Below are 18,127 nucleotides of genomic sequence, written 5' to 3' on the forward strand. Positions count from 1 at the left end.
GTGATGGGTCCAGTAATATTCATATGTTAGGCCCTGTTCACATGGAGTGGTTTGACACGTTTTTTAATGTGGAAACCGTGGCAAAAAATGTCCGAAATAAACTTCTTGCGGGAAAAAGAAACGACATGACCTATCTTGAGGCGGTTTCCGCCGACAAAACCCCATTGAAATCAATGGTAGACGGAAACAAAACCGCCTCGAGCTAGCGAGGCGTTTTTTGATGTGTGTTTTGACGCGTTTGCTTTTTTTCCCTCTTGTTAAGCCCAGCCTAAAAAGGGGCTGGCATTCCCTGTGCTTAGCTGGAGGCTGCCATTAGCAGAGAAAAACATGGACCTGAAACAACACCCCTGAGGAAATAGAGAAAAAACAGAAGTCCTCCATCCAAATAAAAAAAAAGTAAGTGCAATTGCTCATATCTGCCATACATACCATACATGTAGGTAGATGTGCAAATGTTTTCTTTTCTCTGTAGTTAATGTATGTCATTATTTTTATTTTTTTTTACATTTCAGGAACAGAAATGTCATCAGAAGAGGCGTACCATCCAATGGACATACATGTGGGAACATTAATTCAAGAAGTAAGTATACAATCATTTTTTTTATGGGGGCCTGTTCCCATAATCGTGGTTTCCGCTGAGGGGTTCCGTCGGAGCTTTCAGTCAGGGGAACCCTTCAACGGAAAGGCAAACGTAAAGTGATTTCCACACAATAGCTCCTGGTAAGCTCCCTGTCTGTTGATCTCTTCTTCACAGTGGCCTACACTCACTACTTGGCTAATGGTGAATTCCACCTCCTTGTTTAGAATTCGAGATGTTGACTTCTTACAGTTAAGGCCCTTTTACATGGACCAATAATTGAGTGAACGAGCGTTCATACAAGCGCTCATTCCCGATTGTTGCCCTGTGTAAAAATGGCAAAGATCAGCAGATGAATGAGCAAACATTTATTCATCGACTTGTGCTGCCGACATGATGCAAATGCATGGGAACGAGCGATCGGAGTAACGGTCATTCGTCCCCCATATTAAACGATTACTGCTCCTTTTAAAGGGAGCAACGAGCACCAATCAACAAGCTGTATTTCTGATTGGCGCTTGTTTTAAAATGTTACACAGGACGATATCTTCCCATGTAAGACCACCTTTAGGAACAGATACATACAACATTGAACTCTACATACCTAATCCAGGCCTAATCAAGTTCTAAAGGCAGTAATTTCATTGTTCTCTTCACCTATCAATATTTAGTAGAAGGACATTGATTGATGTGTATTCAGTATTTTATAGGTTTTATTATATCACTTTGTATTTTGCATGGTATATACATACTGAAAATCAGACAATTGTATCCTATTATTGGCTTCGAAAATACCTATTTTTTTATTCTGTCCAAGTAGCTCGCTTTGAATTATATACTGTATTGTTCAGCCATTGTTTAACCAGCTGTCACTAAGGTCCAGCAGGTCATTGTTTGCACCTAAAACCTTTTTGAGTGTAGTGTGACCTTGCTGTCAAGGGTCGTTTACTATTTTTTGTATTGAGCCACTAACACCATGGTCTGCCTATGACACCAATGAAATTGGCATTGGAAACCGATGCATTCACACACACACACACACACACACACACACACACACACACACACACACACACACACTTTATTTTATTTATTTACACACACATAATTTTTGCAGAATATTAGCGTATTCAAATGTGAAATGCGTGTGTGATTATATATACATACAGCATGGGGAATGTGTGTGTGTGGGCTGATGTCTCATATGATACTGAACAGCAGGTAAGAGGTGTAAAAGGATCTGCATCTTTAAGTAGCAGAGATTCTCTCCAGCCTGGAAACATAGTCACAATTGCAACATTCCCACTGCTTCTTTTGTTTGCTTGTGTGTGACAGCCAGAAATCAACGGGAGCCTTTTCTCATGGTGATTAGAAACAGCCTAACATAAGATGATCTTTCTTTTCTTCCAGTCCTTCCTTCCTTCTATCTGTCTTTTTTTATCCCTTCCTTCCGTAAACCTTTAAAATAAATATTGAGCAAGTTGGAAGGAGTGAGATGCACTGCTCCCACACACATTTAAACAAAGGATGTAGAGGAAGACTCCTGACCAGAAAAAGAAAAAGATTGTCTGTGAGCCAAACCCCCTTCAGAGTGAAGTGCCCGCTCTGGATGCTGCTGATAGTAGAAACTGCTCTTGGATTTCCAATAAGCGGCTGCAATTATAGGCTCATCTTTGTATGATTGTATAGGGTGCTCGGTTCTGCTTCCACCAAGGATTAAAGCAAGTCCTGCATGATCATCGCTCTTTGAAGATGGGGAGCTTTGTGGTGTAGGAACATAATTGACTGGTGCTGAGGAAACATTTCACAACAGTGTTCTTTTTCTTATCATCAGTGGATCATTATACAGTACGAAGTAGGTAAGGGAACTTTAAGTGTTAATTAAACCGGTGACTATTGCTTCTATACTTAGTGACGGTGCCTTATCATTCATGCCTCTGTGCCATATGCGTGCCTTTGGAGATCTGATTATCTAAAATATTTGCATTTAATATCTCTAGTTCTTACATGTTTGTTTTGTGAAGTTAATAGGATTGCATTTGTTGATAAAAATATGTTGCCTTATCTATAATATTGTCAAGGTGAAATCAGAGTAACCGGGAATGGAGACATATCTGGTAGTGTTGTGTGATGCAAGCACAAGGGACGTAGATTTCCTTGTTGCCATGGACAGGGTTTGCTCCGAGATCAGAATGTCACATGTAGACATAGCCTGAGCTCATTTGCTGTAAATATATTGCACAGTGAGAATTGTAAATATGGATGGTTTTATGCACTTTAAATATTTACCTGGTCGGAAAGTGGCTCAGATAAATGATGCCAGTTATAAAAGTAAAGCTTCACGGTTTATGCAGCTCGCTTATTGTATTGTATCTTTATAGACTGCTTGTGCCGATGCTAACTTTGTATTTTGGACTTTTATTGGATATTCCTGTCCTGTTATTTTTAAGAAGTTAAATTGAAGCACCTTTTCTATTCTTCTTAATTTATTATAATAATGAAATAAGTTAAGTTTGGATTATATTTCTAGTTCACATTTGTGACCAGTTTCACCAGACCCTAAATTCTGCATATACTGTGGTCCATGTACTAAGTGCATTTTTATTTTTCTAACCAAATATCATTCAGTGTTTGCGGCCAAGGATCTACAGTTAAAATTGCCATAATCTTTTTTTATTATTACCTAGTTCTCATGCACTAGGCTGCACATTACGCTGACTTCAAAGCCGGCCAGTAAATGTCCTACATGCAGAAGCTTCCTCCCTTGGTTGTGTCATCATTCAAATATATTGCCCATAACCCCCTCTGCCCACTGGTTCTTAGCTATGTTACCTGTTTATATATTATTTCATGTGTGCTTGCACTGCATGTATTATGTGCTACGGTGTGCGTTAATATTTAGCCATTAATAGGTTGTCTTTATATATCCATATAAGTGGTCTGCACCCATTGGTCACTAACTCTTGTGGAACCTTCATGCCATGCACCTGCACTTTGTCGCTGCATACCATGACAATGGGCAGCTATAATGACATAGTGGGATGTGACATTTCTAAACTGCTACAAAGACTTTTGATGTTAATGTGTTCAGGGAATTTGACTGAAAGTAGTAGATTGTTTGTTGGCATCACTGATCTTCTCTGTAGTGTTTTGCTGTATATGTATGTATGTATGTATGTATATATATATATATATATATATATATATATATTATATTTCAGAACTCCGCTGTGACATCAATCACTGTTGTTCAGATGTGGAGTGATTGAGTTATTGGCTGAACCTTTTGCTTCATGATAAAACTTCCAGGATGGCTTAGGGAAACTGTCATCAGCCTTTTGGCCATCAAATTGCCGACATTGGGCTGTAGGACACTATTCATGCTCTTGACAAAATCGCCAGGTTGCACTTTTGCAGAGTAACACGTTTAATAACGGCATGTGCTGTATGCAAATAGCATAACTGGATTTATCGGGGCGGTGCAGCAGCGTTGCAGAGTCACTGAGCTAGCGCTGTAAGCAAGCCTATTCCTCGTCAAATGACCACCCCTTCTCTGTTGACATCAGAGCTAGCGGCTCTGAAATCCCGCAGAGGTATAACTCCATGACTTTGCAGCACCTCCTCAATGACTGCAGGTATTCTGAAGTCGATTTGAAGAGCTTTTATATTATAAACCCCATATAAATCACCCTCATTTAAAAACTGCACCCCTCAAAATATTCAAAACTTTTTATAAGTTTAATACTTTAGGAGTTTAAAAAAAATTAATGCAAAGTGGAGGGGAAATGTAAAAAAAAAATAACTTTTTTGTAGATATTCAATTTGAATCCATTTTTTTTTTTTTTTTGTAACACAGCAAGAGTTAACAGAGAACTGCAAATCAATCTTTATTACTCAGATTCCTTGGGTTTTAGACATATCCCACGTGTCCCAAGTGTGCTACTTGACTGCCACACAGGCCTCAGAAGCGAAGAATCACCTTGTGTATTTTTGCTCCCCTTTTTTTTATTGGGTTGTTTTCCAGGCACCATTATAGGTTTGCTGAGGTCTTGTGGTCCAAAACATAAGGAACACCCCCAAAAAGTCCCCATTTTGGGAAACTACACCCTCAAGGAATTTATCTAGGGGTGTAGTGAGCATTTTGACCTCACATGTGTTTCATAGATTTTATTAGAATTGGGCAGTGGAAATAGAAAATTATATTTTTACCAATAGCATGCAGTTATCTCAAATTTAGCCTTTACATTTTTAATTTTCACAAGGGGTAATGGAAGAAAAAACACCCCATAATCTGTTATGCAATTTTTACTGGGTACGGCAATACCCCATATAAGCTTATAAACTGCTTTTTTAGCACATGGCAAGGCTCAGTAAGGAAGAGGCGCCATTTGACTTTTGCTTGATTCGTTTCTAGGCGCCATGTAATATTTGCAGAGCCCCTGGCTTCCATAGATGGCAGACTGGAGTCCATTGTTAGGCCTCTGGTTGAAAACAACCATTGATACCCCCGCGATCGCGTCGCGGGGGAGCAATGGGCTGAAAACCACTTAGAAGCTGTGGTCTTTATTTACCACGGCATCTAAGGGATTAAATGTCTGAGATTGAGCTAGCTCCGATCCTGGCTATTACAGCAGAGCGTCCGCTCACAGCTGTAATATACAGTTGACACCCACAGGTGATGGAGTGGGCTCAGCTTCCGAGCCCGCACTATCACCGTGCCGTAGCTTTGTGGCGATTTGCGGGAAGAACTTACTGACCGCACCATAACAGTAAAAAGAGCCACCTGATGATTTTAACAAGGGCACGTTTGGAGTAGTGTTTAACCCCTTCCCGCAAAATGACGGGTCTTGTACGTCGACATAACAAGCAGCTTCCTGCAATCTGACTTACCAGAACCGTCATGAAGATGAAGCGGGCACAGGAGCTGTGCGTGCTTCATCTTCAGCAGGTGACAGCTGTAATATATAGCTGACATCCTTCTGCAATGGCAGTCGATGGCAGTTACCGCCGATCACTGCCGTTTAACCCATTAAATGCAACGGTCAATGGTGTCTGCCGCATTGAAGTGGTTGACAGAGGGAGGGGCTATCAACAACTAAACATTGTTTATAAAGGGAAAACTGTTGTATTGAGTGATGATTGTTTACCTAAGAAATTAAATGCTTAGCCAAGGAATTATCTAAAATCATTCTAGTACGCTAGCTGCATATGTGTAGTAGAGAAATATCTTCTCGTGCATTTACACGGCGGATAGTGTTTGAATTGGGGTAAGTTAGCTGGATATACGTAGAAGGGATTACTTTTAGGATAAATAAATAAAAATTCAAGTAGGACTGCAGTTAACTTCAGTTTCCAGGCGCCTACATGTAGAGTTCTATGAAGCTGACATATGTGGAGTTGTTTGGCATGGTACTGTACTCAGACTAGAGAGTAGGTGTTCATTGTTATTTATTGAAGATTTTTTTATACTAGATTAACAAATAGTGGCTCTACAGGTAAAACATGATGACTGTGTGGAGCCAATTTAGTCCCCGGTCTATTACATTCATGTATAGCCGTATGCACTGGAATTTGGAGCTCTGTGTTAAAGCAAATTTAAAAAAAGGGCTCCGACTGCTATTAAGTTATATAAAGAAATTAATCAGAGCAGAATTTTGAACCTGATTAGATAACATATGGTGTTCAAGGCTGGATATTCACTTTATGTCTATACTTGCAACTTGCTGAAGATTTAATGGATTCTACACTTTAAATAATACAAAGGACAAAATAAATAAAATAGATTTCTATGAATCACTCTGCAAAATTATTCCAATAGAAGGTAATTTAAGAAAGTTGGCATTGAATCTATTTCTTCTACATACAATTGACACATTGGCAATTTGAAAAATAAAAATTGCTGTAACAATTACACATTTATGAATACATGAAAAGTATTTAACCCCCTCAGTGTTTTGTTGCTAAACACAAATAGATTATTTTGTTTGGGGGGGGGGGGGGTTTGATTACACAACATTTCTACCACTTTGAAGGTGCAAAATATATTTTACTGTGACAAACAATAATTAAGACAAAAAACAGAACATTAATGTTCATAAGGGTTCACCCCTTCAATACCTAGTGGAGCCACAATTTGCTGGAATTACAGATGTAAGTCTCTTGGAGAATGTCTCCATTATCTTAGCACATCTAGACACTGGGATTATTTTTCCCATTCTTCCAATCAAAACTGTTCCAGCTCCTTCATGTTAGTTGGGTTGTGTTGGTGTACACCTGTAAAGGATTTGCCAGACACAGCTTCTGTGTCGACGCCCGTGGTTAATCAGCCTGCATCTGTTCCTAAGTCTGCTAGAGTGACTTGATCTGCTACCACTCAGGCTGGTAGGCTGAGGAGTGGGAGAACCTATCACAGCCTGGTCAGACGGTTCTAGCTCCCGCCCTTGGTCTATTTATGCCTTCATTTGCTGCTTGTCCTTTGCCTGTGATTCTCTTGTTTCCTGGCTCTGCTGTTCCTGCTTTTTTCCATTGACCTCGGCTTCATATTGACCCTGGCTTGACTGACTGTTCTCCTGCTCTGCTTTTGCTACCACGTACTCTCCTGGTTTGACTCGGCTCGTTCACCACTCCTGTTGCTCACGGTGTTGCCGTGGGCAACTGCCCCACTTCCTTTTGCTTCTGTGTACCCTCGTCTTGTGTTGTCTGTCGTGCACTTATTGAGCGTAGGGACCGTTTCCCAGTTGTACGCCGTCGCCTAGGAGGGGCCGTGCAAGTAGGCAGGGACTGAGTGGCGGGTAGATTAGTGTTCACCTGTCCGTCTCCCTACCCCGACATTACAACACTAGTCTTCAAGTCATGCCACAAAATGTCAATTGGATTGAGGTCTGGGTATTGACTCGGCCAAGACATTCAAATGTTTCTTCTTAAACTGCTCTAGTGTAGTTTTAGCAGTAAGTTTAGGGTCATTGTCCTGCTGTAGGGCGAACCTCCATCGCAGTCTCAAATCTCTGGCAGACTCAAACATGTTTTCTTTAAGAATTGCCCTGTATTTACTGCCATCCATCTTTCCTTTAATCCCAACCAGTTTTTCAGTCCCTTTCGATGAAAAGCATCCCAGAGTATTATGCTGCCACCACCATGCTTCACTGTGGGAATAGTGTTCTTGGGGTGATAGGAAGTGTTTTGAGTTTGCGCCACACATAGCGTTTCCCATAATGGCCAAAAAGTTCAATATTCGTCTCATCTGACCAGAAAACCTTCTTCCATGTGTTTGCGGAGTCTGTCACATACTGTCTGGAGGACTTAAAATGTGTTTTCTTAAGTTTTTCTTTTCTGGACACTTGCATAATGCCCTACTCTGTGGGGTGTACGGCTTATAGTGGTCCTATGGACAGATACTTGCTTCCATCTCTCCTGTAGATCGTTGGAGTTCCTTCAGTGTCATCATTGGTGTCTTTGTTGAATTTCTGATTCGCTCTTTGCCCGGTCTGTGAGTTTTGGTGGGCGGTCTTGTCTTGTCAGGTTTGTAGTTGTGCCATATTCTTTCCGTTTTGTTATAAGGGATTTAATGGTGCTGTGTGAAATGTTTAAAGTTTGGGATATTTTTAGATAACACAACCTTTATCTATACTTCTCCACAACTTGGAGAGCTCCTTGGCCTTCATGTTGCGTGTTTGGTGATGTTGCAGACTCGGGGACCTTTCCGAACAGGTGTATTTATACTGACAGCATGTGACAAATCATGTGACACCTTGATTACAGACAGGGAGACAATATTCAACTATTTATGTGACTTCTGAAGTTAATTTGCTTGACCAGACCTTATGTAGGAGTTTCATAGCAAAGGGTGAGTACATATACACTCACACAGTATTTTTTTTTCCATTTCACTGTAACAATTTTGACTATTTTGTCAGGTCTATTAAATGAAATCAAATTTAAAATTCATTTTAATTGCCGGTTGTAATGCAACAAAACTGGAAAAATACCGGCGGCGCAGGGGAGGGGGAGGGGTGTTTAATACCTTTGCAAGGCACTGTATAAGTCAGTGTAAAATGCCCACATAGAAATATAAAATATCCAAGTCATAGATACAAAAAGTTATTCTCTCCAGATCATTATATGTTAATGGTAAGTTGGAAAGGTTAAGCACAAATGCCATGTCCAACCTGCTGTGCAGCAGATGCTCAAAAGAACTTTTGACCTTAAAAGAACTGAGCCACCTGTACATGACATGCCTAACAAACCTACAGTATCTAAAAAGCTTAACAAGAACCTTTATAATTAAATGTATTCAGACACAAGTAACATATTTCTCAGTTTTGTGTGATAAACTTTCTAAGCAAAGAACACTGGAGTATTATAAAATAATTTTCTGTGCTTCAAGCATTGGAGAAATTTTATGTAGTTAATGTACTGTAATACCAGATATGCATCGCAAAGTATATTATATTCTTTCTTGGGTCCAACGTGTCTACATATCTATAAGAGTGACTAGAAGATTATTGATATTTCTTTGCCTACCTCACCGTAGCTGATCAAACCTTATATATAGTAGGTGCAATATGACACATTCAGCCACATTTTTTGTCTAGCAGTGCTGTTGCTTTTAGTGATATACTAAGAAGGTCATATATGTTGTTGTGTATGTTGTTTCTGTAAATATATGGTTTTTTTCTGGTTGGTCTGAGCGCCATTCTTTCCCAACATCCACATTGTCATTTGTTAGTGGTAATTTAATGCCGGTCAGACAGGCAGTTGACACTAGGTCTCTATTAGACATTCTCATTTCTCTCTGGCCGACACACACACTTACTGTATATACATACACACAGATAGATATTAATAGTAATTGGGAATAAGGGAGTGATCACTACCTAGTTGAAGCATAATTTCACTGGAAGCAGTACCATGGCCTTCATAGAAAGATTATTTTTCGTTAATAGATGAGAAATGAAGCCATCCTATTTAAAGATTCAGTGTCAGGATTTAATTAAGAAGACAACCTTCAAAGATTCTCATTCACTGCTAATTAATTTCTCTCTTTCTTATCTGGAAAATCAATAGTGTTTAGCTTTTGATAGCATCATCAAAAATTAGCAATGTTTATCTGCATGTTTTAGTGGAGTAAGGCATGGTTGGATATTTTACAGTATTAATGGAATTTAACAAACTGTTTGTATATCCTAAAACTGCAATTAAATGCTGGTTAATCTGAAATGTGGGACACCAAACCCCGTCTTGTTGCACCAGTCACTGACCTGCTGCATTCTATGGTCATATTGCTAGGTCATATTGCTACTATAATATGGGAAACTTGATGAACTAAAAATACCAGAATCCACCAGCTGCATGAAACCTAAGTTTAGTGTCCCACGTTCTTCAATTCTAATAACCATCAAATGGAGCAGTGAGTGGTGCAAAATAGGGGTTATGGTGCCCAATGAGTTAATTGCAGCCTAAAATCTGAGATAACGTAGTAAATGGTTTAAATAAACAAGTATATACCATGAGTAACTTGGTAACTGCCGGTTGTCCATTCTTATACAAAGGTCAAAATAGGCAAGAACTGTAAGGCTTCGTTCACATCTGCGTCGGCCTTTCGTTCATGGGTTCTGTTAGACCTTCCCGTCAGGGGAACCCATGAACGGAAACCATGGGCAGAAACAATAGTATAGTCGACTACATTATTGATGAACTGCATGTTGGAAACATTTCTTAGATACACACAGAATTTGCCAATTTGAACTTGCAGTATTTGCTGTGTGATGTGCACATCTCATTAGAGAAATGTACGGTATTAGCTCTTTAAAGTTTTATGTTTTTATAATTTATATGTAATATTGATATTATATATTAGCGCTTGTTCTAGGACACTTAATAAATGTTACCATTTTCTGAAAGCTACCCCTTAATGTATTCTCTGTATGTTTACTTTTTAGCATTTGCAATGCCTCTTTGATTCTAAGGCAAGACTCTCACAGTGCGGTTTTGGCGCCGTTTTTCATGCATTTTGCTGTCTTTTCAAGGCAGTGAAAGAAAAAACATGCATACAGGACTCATACTTCCCTGTTTAGATCCAATTCTGGTTGTGGCTAAAACATAGACCCCTAACAACTGCATAAGGCTGGATTCACACATGTTTTTTAATGCATATTTTCTTAAGCCGAAGCCAGAAATAGAATCACACACAGATTTATTTTCTGCCAATTTAAACTGCATCAAAAACCACTTCTAAGAACGCCAGCATTTTGTAAAATGTAAAATAGTTTTTTCTGGCATTTCTAGTTCATTTTCTTTTTGTTCATACTTTTAGAACTATAGAGAAGCCTATGGGAAAAATGCCTGGAAAAATGAGATACCCAGAGCACGCTTAGTTTCTAAATAAACAGCACTAGCCACAAAATTGCCTCAAAAACACCACAAACCAAAACGCAGTTGTATGTAGGGCACTTTATAATTTACTGTAGGCTATTTAACATCTGTCCGAAAACGCATTAAAAAAATTCAGTTTAAAACACCATGAATAACGCAGCAAAAACTTGTGTGTGAATCCAGCCTAAGGCCTTATTCACACGAACGTGTAATACGTCCGTGTGACGGCCGTTAAAATAACGGCTGTCACACAGACCTATGTAATTCACTGGGGCCATTCACACGGCCATTGTTTCAAGGGTCTGTGTGAAGGGTCTGTTTAAATTTAGGACATGTCCTATTTTTCACGCGTCCCTCCATATACTCTAGTCTATGGGGGATGCGTAATAACACATCCCGCAGGGGTGCAGTACGGATGCACCTCGGACGTGATAAACTGCAATTTTTGACGTCCAAGGTTTCATACGCTTGTGTGAATCTAGCCTAAAGGAAAGACTGATATGACTCTTTTCTTTTGTATCCACTCCTGCATTTATCTTATGTGTATCTGATGTGTATCTTTGTCACATGCAAAAATTGCATGTGTAAGGAATACGCATTAGATAAATGTGGCCAAACCTGCTGATTTCCAGGGATCGGCCAACTATCTAAAGTGTATGGTGGTCTCCTGAGTCTTCACTGACTGCAGATGTTGGTGAAAAGAAGGATTGGGCATATTAAATTTCAATATGCTTAATCCTTTATTCCCCTCTCACCACCAAAAAAAATGTACACTTGGCATGTTAATGGTGCAGTTGGGATGAATAGCTGTCGGCTGAACAAGTGTTCGGCCGACAGCTATCTATTTGGCCAGCAGACCTGGATCACACGGGCAGTTTTAAAGCAGTTAATGTTGCAGTTCTTGGCTCTGTTTTTTAAGCCAAAGCCAGATGTGGATCCAAAAGGAAGGAAAGATATAAAGAAAAGACTGATGCATCTTTTTCTTTTATGTTCACTCCTGTGTTTGATTTGCAAAACGGATCCAAAAACCGTTACAAAAACTGCTTAAAAAAAGCGTTTGTGATCACGGCCTTAGAGCTGCTTCATTACCCGTCTCACTATGGTGTTGACTATCAGCACTGACACACAATAGGGAAGTGTTGTTTGTTCATATTAAAATAAAAGAAGCCGTTATTATATGAACATGTGTAGTAACAGATGTCAGAATCTATTAAAATATAAAGAGAGGATTTCTTTTGCTGATTGTTTTCTATATTTAAAGAAGAAATCACAAGAATATGAAAACCAAAAGACAGATTTCTTTAAATGTCTCTTTTGGAAGATTTTCTTGGCTTGGAAAATGACTATAGTTCACACCTGCACATTTCATTTCATGGTCTTATCATATGTTAAATGAATCAATGCTTCTCAGTCACATTCAGTATACAACTAAGGAGAAAATGTAGATCAAATGTAAACAATCATCAGCCAACTTGTATTTAATCTATATCGGGGGCCAAGTATCGGTTATAAGGTAATTACTTTATATGAATACATAACCATATGTTATGCATACAAACCAGGGGCATAGCTAGAGGCTCATGGGCCCCGATGCAAAAATTCTTACTGGGCCCCCCCCCCCGCAAACTTCTCATGGCCGACGGTCCGCAGCTTTCAGCTGCATCGCTGGGTCTCCTAAGTGACCCAACAATGCAGCACTAGCAGCCGGGGCGTCACTAAGGCTGGGTTCACACACCCTATTTACGGACGTAATTCGGGCGTTTTAGCACTGAATTACATCCGAAAATGCGGCTCAAAAGCGTTGGCAAACATCTGCCCATTCATTTGAATGGGTCTTACGATGTTCTGTGTCGGTCTTTTTTTTTTACGCGCCGCTGTCAAAACGCGGCGCGTAAAAAAGACGCCCGCGTCAAAGAAGTGCCTGTCACTTCTTCAGACGTAAATGGAGCCGTTTTCCATGGACTCCATAGAAAAACAGCTCCAATTACGTCCGTAATGGACACAGCAAAAGACGCCTGCACATGCCATTACGGCTGAAATTATGGTGCTGTTTTCTCCTGAAAACAGCACCGTAATTTCAGCCGTAACGGACGCTGCCGTTTGGACATACCCTCAGGGCTTAAAATGTCAGGGAAATAGCCCCAATACATGTGTGTCCGCCCCCAAAAAAGTGTGTATATGAGACAGCATAGCATATCTATAGCACTACGACCCTATAAACTATGGATAGGATTAGATACAGTGGCTCAGCAGACAGTATCACACATGATAGGATTAGATATAGTGGCTGAGCAGACAGTATCACACATGATAGGATTAGATACAGTGGCTGGGCAGACAGTATCACACATGATAGGATTAGATACAGTGGCTGAGCAGACAGTATCACACATGATAGGATTAGATACAGTGGCCCAGCAGACAGTATCACACATGATAGGATTAGATACAGTGGCTCAGCAGACAGTACCACACATGATAGGATTAGATACAGTGGCTCAGAAGGCAGTATCACACATGATAGGATTAGATACAGTGGCTCAGCAGACAGTATCACACATGATGGGATTAGATATAGGGCCCAGCAGACAGTATCACACATGATAGGATTAGATACAGGGTCCAGCAGACAGTATCACACATGATTGGATTAGATACAGGGCCCAGCTCGCTGACATTGCGGCTCCAGCGCTGGAACCAGGATTGGTAAGAATAATAATTTTGCTTCTTTATGTGTTACTGATTATTTTTGTGTGTTTGTGTTTTTTTTACAGGTTCGGTTGTTGGACTTCGGATTCGAGGACTTCAATGACGGTGTTTTTTTTATTCTCAATAAAATGATTGAGGGTTGTGTTTTTTTATCTCAATTAAATATTTTTTCTATGTGCTTGTATCTTTTTAAACTTTATTATCACCGCATTAGTAATGGCCGCTGGCTGATTGACAACCTCCATTACTAAGGCGGGGCTTAATGTTAGCCGATGCAGAGGCTACACTAACCCCCATTATTACCCCGGTACCCACCGCCACCAGGAGCACTGGGAAGAGCCGGGTACGAACCAGTACCCGACCATCTGTAGTGACGGGCAGGCACCGGGGTGGCCGCAGGCTGGTAGTATTAGGCTGGGAAAGGCCAAAAACAGTGGCCCTTCCCACCCTTGTAATGCTGCCTGCTGCTGCTGTGTTGCATCTGGCTGGTTATGAAAATTGGGGGGGACCCCACATCGTTCTTTCCAATTATTTTTTATTTTTTTAAATGACGTGGGGTCCCCCCCATTTTTCATAACCAGCCAGATACAATAAAGCAGCAGCAGGCAGCATCACCAGGGTAGGAAGGGCCACTGTTTTTGGCCTTTCCCCTACTGATAATACCAGCCTGCGGCCACCCCAGTGGCCGACCATCACTACAGATGGTCAAGTACTGGATCGTACCCGGCTCTTCCCAGCACCCCTGGTGGCGGTGGGTACCGGGATAATAAAGGGGGTTAGTGTTAGCCTCTGCACCGGCTAACACTAAGCCCCGCCTTAGCAATGGATGCTGTCAATCAGCCGGCGGCCATTACTAAGGCGGTAGTAATATAGTTTAAAAAAAAACACAAAGACATAGTAAAAATATTTTATTGAAATAAAAAAAAAAACACAACCCTCATTAACCATTTTTTTGATAATAAAAAAAAAGCCGTCATCGAAGTAGTCCTGGAATCCGCCGTAGTCCAACGACCGAACCTGTAAGAAAACACACAAAAAATGATTAGTAACACGTGTGTTAGGCTTAGATACAGGGCCCATGTGTGATACTGTCTGTGGGACCCTGTATCTAAGCCTACCACAACGTAGGCTTAGATACAGGGTCCAGCAGACAGTAATCTTATACAGTATAAGATTACTGTGTGCTGGGGCCCTGTATCTAAACCGACAGTGTGGTAGGCTTAGATACAGGGTCCCACAGACAGGATCACACATGGGCCATGTATCTAAGCCTACCATGTGATTGTCTTAGATACAGGGCCCAGCAAACAGGATCACACAATCTGTGATCCTGTCTCATGGGCCCTCTAAGCCTGCTACATCGTAGGCTTAAAGGGGTTGTCCAGTCCCTAAACATTGATGGCCTTTCCTCAGGATAGGCCATGAATAGCTGATGTGTCTGTGTCCGACTCCCGGGACTTTCCTGGTTCCGGATCGCAGCGGAGGTCCTGACGTCACAGCGCTATGCGCCGCGCACAACATCGAAAGGACAGAACTTCCGCCGCGGCTGAAGAGGAAGGTAAGATTAGTTGCCCTGACTGGCGGTGTCCGACTCCCGGGACCCGCCAATCAGCTGTTTTGAAGGGGCCGCAGCACTCGTACGAGAGCAGCTTCCCCTTCATTTCACTACTCGCTCACACTGTGAATCGCCGACACCGATTCATAGTGTGACCGGAATGAAGGGGAGCAGCTCTCGTACGAGTGCTGTGGCCCCTTCAAAACAGCTGATTGGCGGGTCCCGGGAGTCGGACCCCGCCAGTCAGGGCAACTAATCTTACCTTCCTCTTCAGCCGCGGCAGAAGTTCTGTCCTCTCGATGTTGTGCGCGGTACATAGCGCTGTGACGTCAGGACCTCCGCTGCGATCCGGAACCAGGAAGGTAAGGTCAGTCTGTTACTATAGTAACAGGGGCCCGCGGCCCGAGTTACTATAGTAACTTTTTATTGATGTGGTGCGGGGGGCTGTGGGCCCCCCTGGCTTCGGGGCCCGGTCGCAATTGCGACCCCTATAGCTACGCCAGTGTAGATATGAGATAAATAGATAGATAGATAGATAGATAGATAGATATGAGATAGATAGATATGAGATAGATAGATATGAGATAGATAGATATGAGATAGATAGATATGAGATAGATAGATAGATAGATAGATAGATAGATAGATAGATAGATAGATAGATAGATAGATAGATAGATAGATATGAGATAGATAGATATGAGATTGATAGATATGAGATAGATAGATATGAGATAGATAGATATGAGGTAGGTAGATATGAGATAGATAGATATGAGATAGATAGATAGATAGATAGATAGATATGAGATAGATAGATATGAGATAGATAGATAGATATGAGATAGATAGATAGATAGATATGAGATAGATAGATAGATATGAGATAGATAGATATGAGATAGATAGATATGAGGTAGGTAGATATGAGATAGATAGATATGAGATAGATAGATAGATAGATAGATAGATAGATAGATAGATAGATATGAGATAGATAGATATGAGATAGATAGATAGATATGAGATAGATAGATAGATATGAGATAGATAGATAGATATGAGATAGATAGATAGATAGATAGATAGATAGATAGATAGATAGATAGATAGATAGATATGAGATATATAGATAGATATGAGATATATATATATGAGATAGATAGATAGATAGATACTTTGTCTGTTCTGCTAAACTGTCAGCCCTGAGTTGTGACTGCTCAGCATGACAGACACACACACACACACACACACACACACACACACACACACACACACACACAGTGAAGGGGTTAAGAGCTGGATTACTAGTTGCTACTTACATCTGCTGTGGGGTCAGAGAGCAGCTGGTACTGCAGGGGAGCAGCAGACACGCACACCATCTTCTTGCTGTAGCCATTCCTTTCCCTCTGAACAGGTCACGAGGAAGAGGGAAACAGCAAGAAGTGAGCTGATTGGGTGGACAGTACAGTGGGCAGGGCTGGGTCTCATAAGATGAGTGGATTCATCTATCATTCATTTGGCACCGTCTTGTTCCCCCTCCACGCAATGACTCTCTGACAGCTGAGCAGCCACCAATGCTTTAAGCTACATTACTGGCTCTCTTTTGTACCACAGCAGGGACCCAGCAATGTAGAGCAATCATTGCAGCGCTAGTGTGGTGAGGGGGGCCTGTGGGCCCCCCTAGCTACGGGGCCCGGTCGCAGTTGCGACCGCTGCGACCCCTATAGCTACGCCACTGATACAAACTAATGTGCTGAGCCTTGCCTGGCACCCAATGTCAACATTTATCTATATATCCTGCCAAAAATACAACTTGATCTATGCCTGGTGCCAAATGTTATATTCAGAAACTCTCCTGGTGTCATCGTACATACCGACCCATAAGGATATGTGCACACGCCCTATTAACGGACGTAATTCGGGCGTTTTACGCCTCAAATTACGTCCGAAAATACGGCTCCAAAGCGTTAGCAAACATCTGCCCATTCATTTGAATGGGTTTTACGATGTACTGTGCCGACGGGCTTTATTTTTATGCGCCGCTGTCAAAAGACGGCGCGTAAAAAAGACGCCCGCGTCAAAGAAGTGCATGTCACTTCTTGAGACGTAATTGGAGCCGTTTTTCATTGACTCCATAGAAAAACAGCTCCAATTATGTCCGTAATGGACGCTGCGAAAAACACCTGCACATGCCATTACGTCTGAAATTCAGGAGCTGTTTTCGCCTGAAAACAGCTCCGTAATTTCAGGCGTATCGGATGTGTACGTGTGAACATACCCTTACTATTGCTAAGACTAATAACTATAGCTATATTTGAAGTTTATGTTAAAATATTTTTTCTTTAAGGCTGGAAAATAGGGCTACAATACGTCGGCAAACATCTGCCCATTCATTTGAATGGGTTTGCCGACGTACTGTGCCGACGACCTGTCATTTACGCGTCGTCGTTTGACAGCTGTCAAACGACGACGCGTAAAAATACAGCCTCGTCAAAAGAAGTGCAGGACACTTCTTTCAGACGTAATTTGAGCCGTTCTTCATTGAACTCAATGAAGCACAGCTCAAGATTTACGGCTGTCAGAGAAGCCTCGCAAAATGCGAGGAGGAGCATTTACGTCTGAAACGAGGCAGCTGTTTTCTCCTGAAAACAGTCTGTCTTTTCAGACGTAAAAGCCTCTCATCGTGTGCACATACCCTTATTCCTATTAAATCTAAATACCTTAAAGTCTTGTTCACAGGTTATTGCAGGCAGAAAAATCTGCCTCAAAATTCCTTCAGGATTTTGACCTGCCGGCAGAACATTTGCGGTGTTTTTCGCTGCGTTTTTTTGCCCGCGGACATTGAGTGCCACGGGCAAAAACCACCGTGAACAACGCGATCTCTGCCTCCCATTGATGTCAATGGGAAGTCA

The 18,127-nt window shown here is 41.3% G+C and overlaps 1 protein-coding gene across 2 annotated transcripts in view; it reads left to right on the forward strand.

Moving 5' to 3' along the window:
* The first annotated feature begins 1,911 nt into the window (after window positions 1–1,911).
* MYO16 (myosin XVI) overlaps window positions 1,912–18,127 on the forward strand; it is a 397,050-nt gene continuing 380,834 nt past the window's right edge. The window contains exon 1 of one of the 2 annotated variants that reach the window (XM_075852491.1): window positions 1,912–2,436. The gene's annotated coding sequence lies outside the window, so the exon portion shown is untranslated. The remainder of the gene's footprint in view (window positions 2,437–18,127) is intronic. The other variant, XM_075852492.1, reaches the window with a different exon arrangement.

This window comes from Rhinoderma darwinii, chromosome 2 (genome assembly GCF_050947455.1).
Source record: "Rhinoderma darwinii isolate aRhiDar2 chromosome 2, aRhiDar2.hap1, whole genome shotgun sequence".
NCBI lineage: Eukaryota > Metazoa > Chordata > Amphibia > Anura > Rhinodermatidae > Rhinoderma > Rhinoderma darwinii.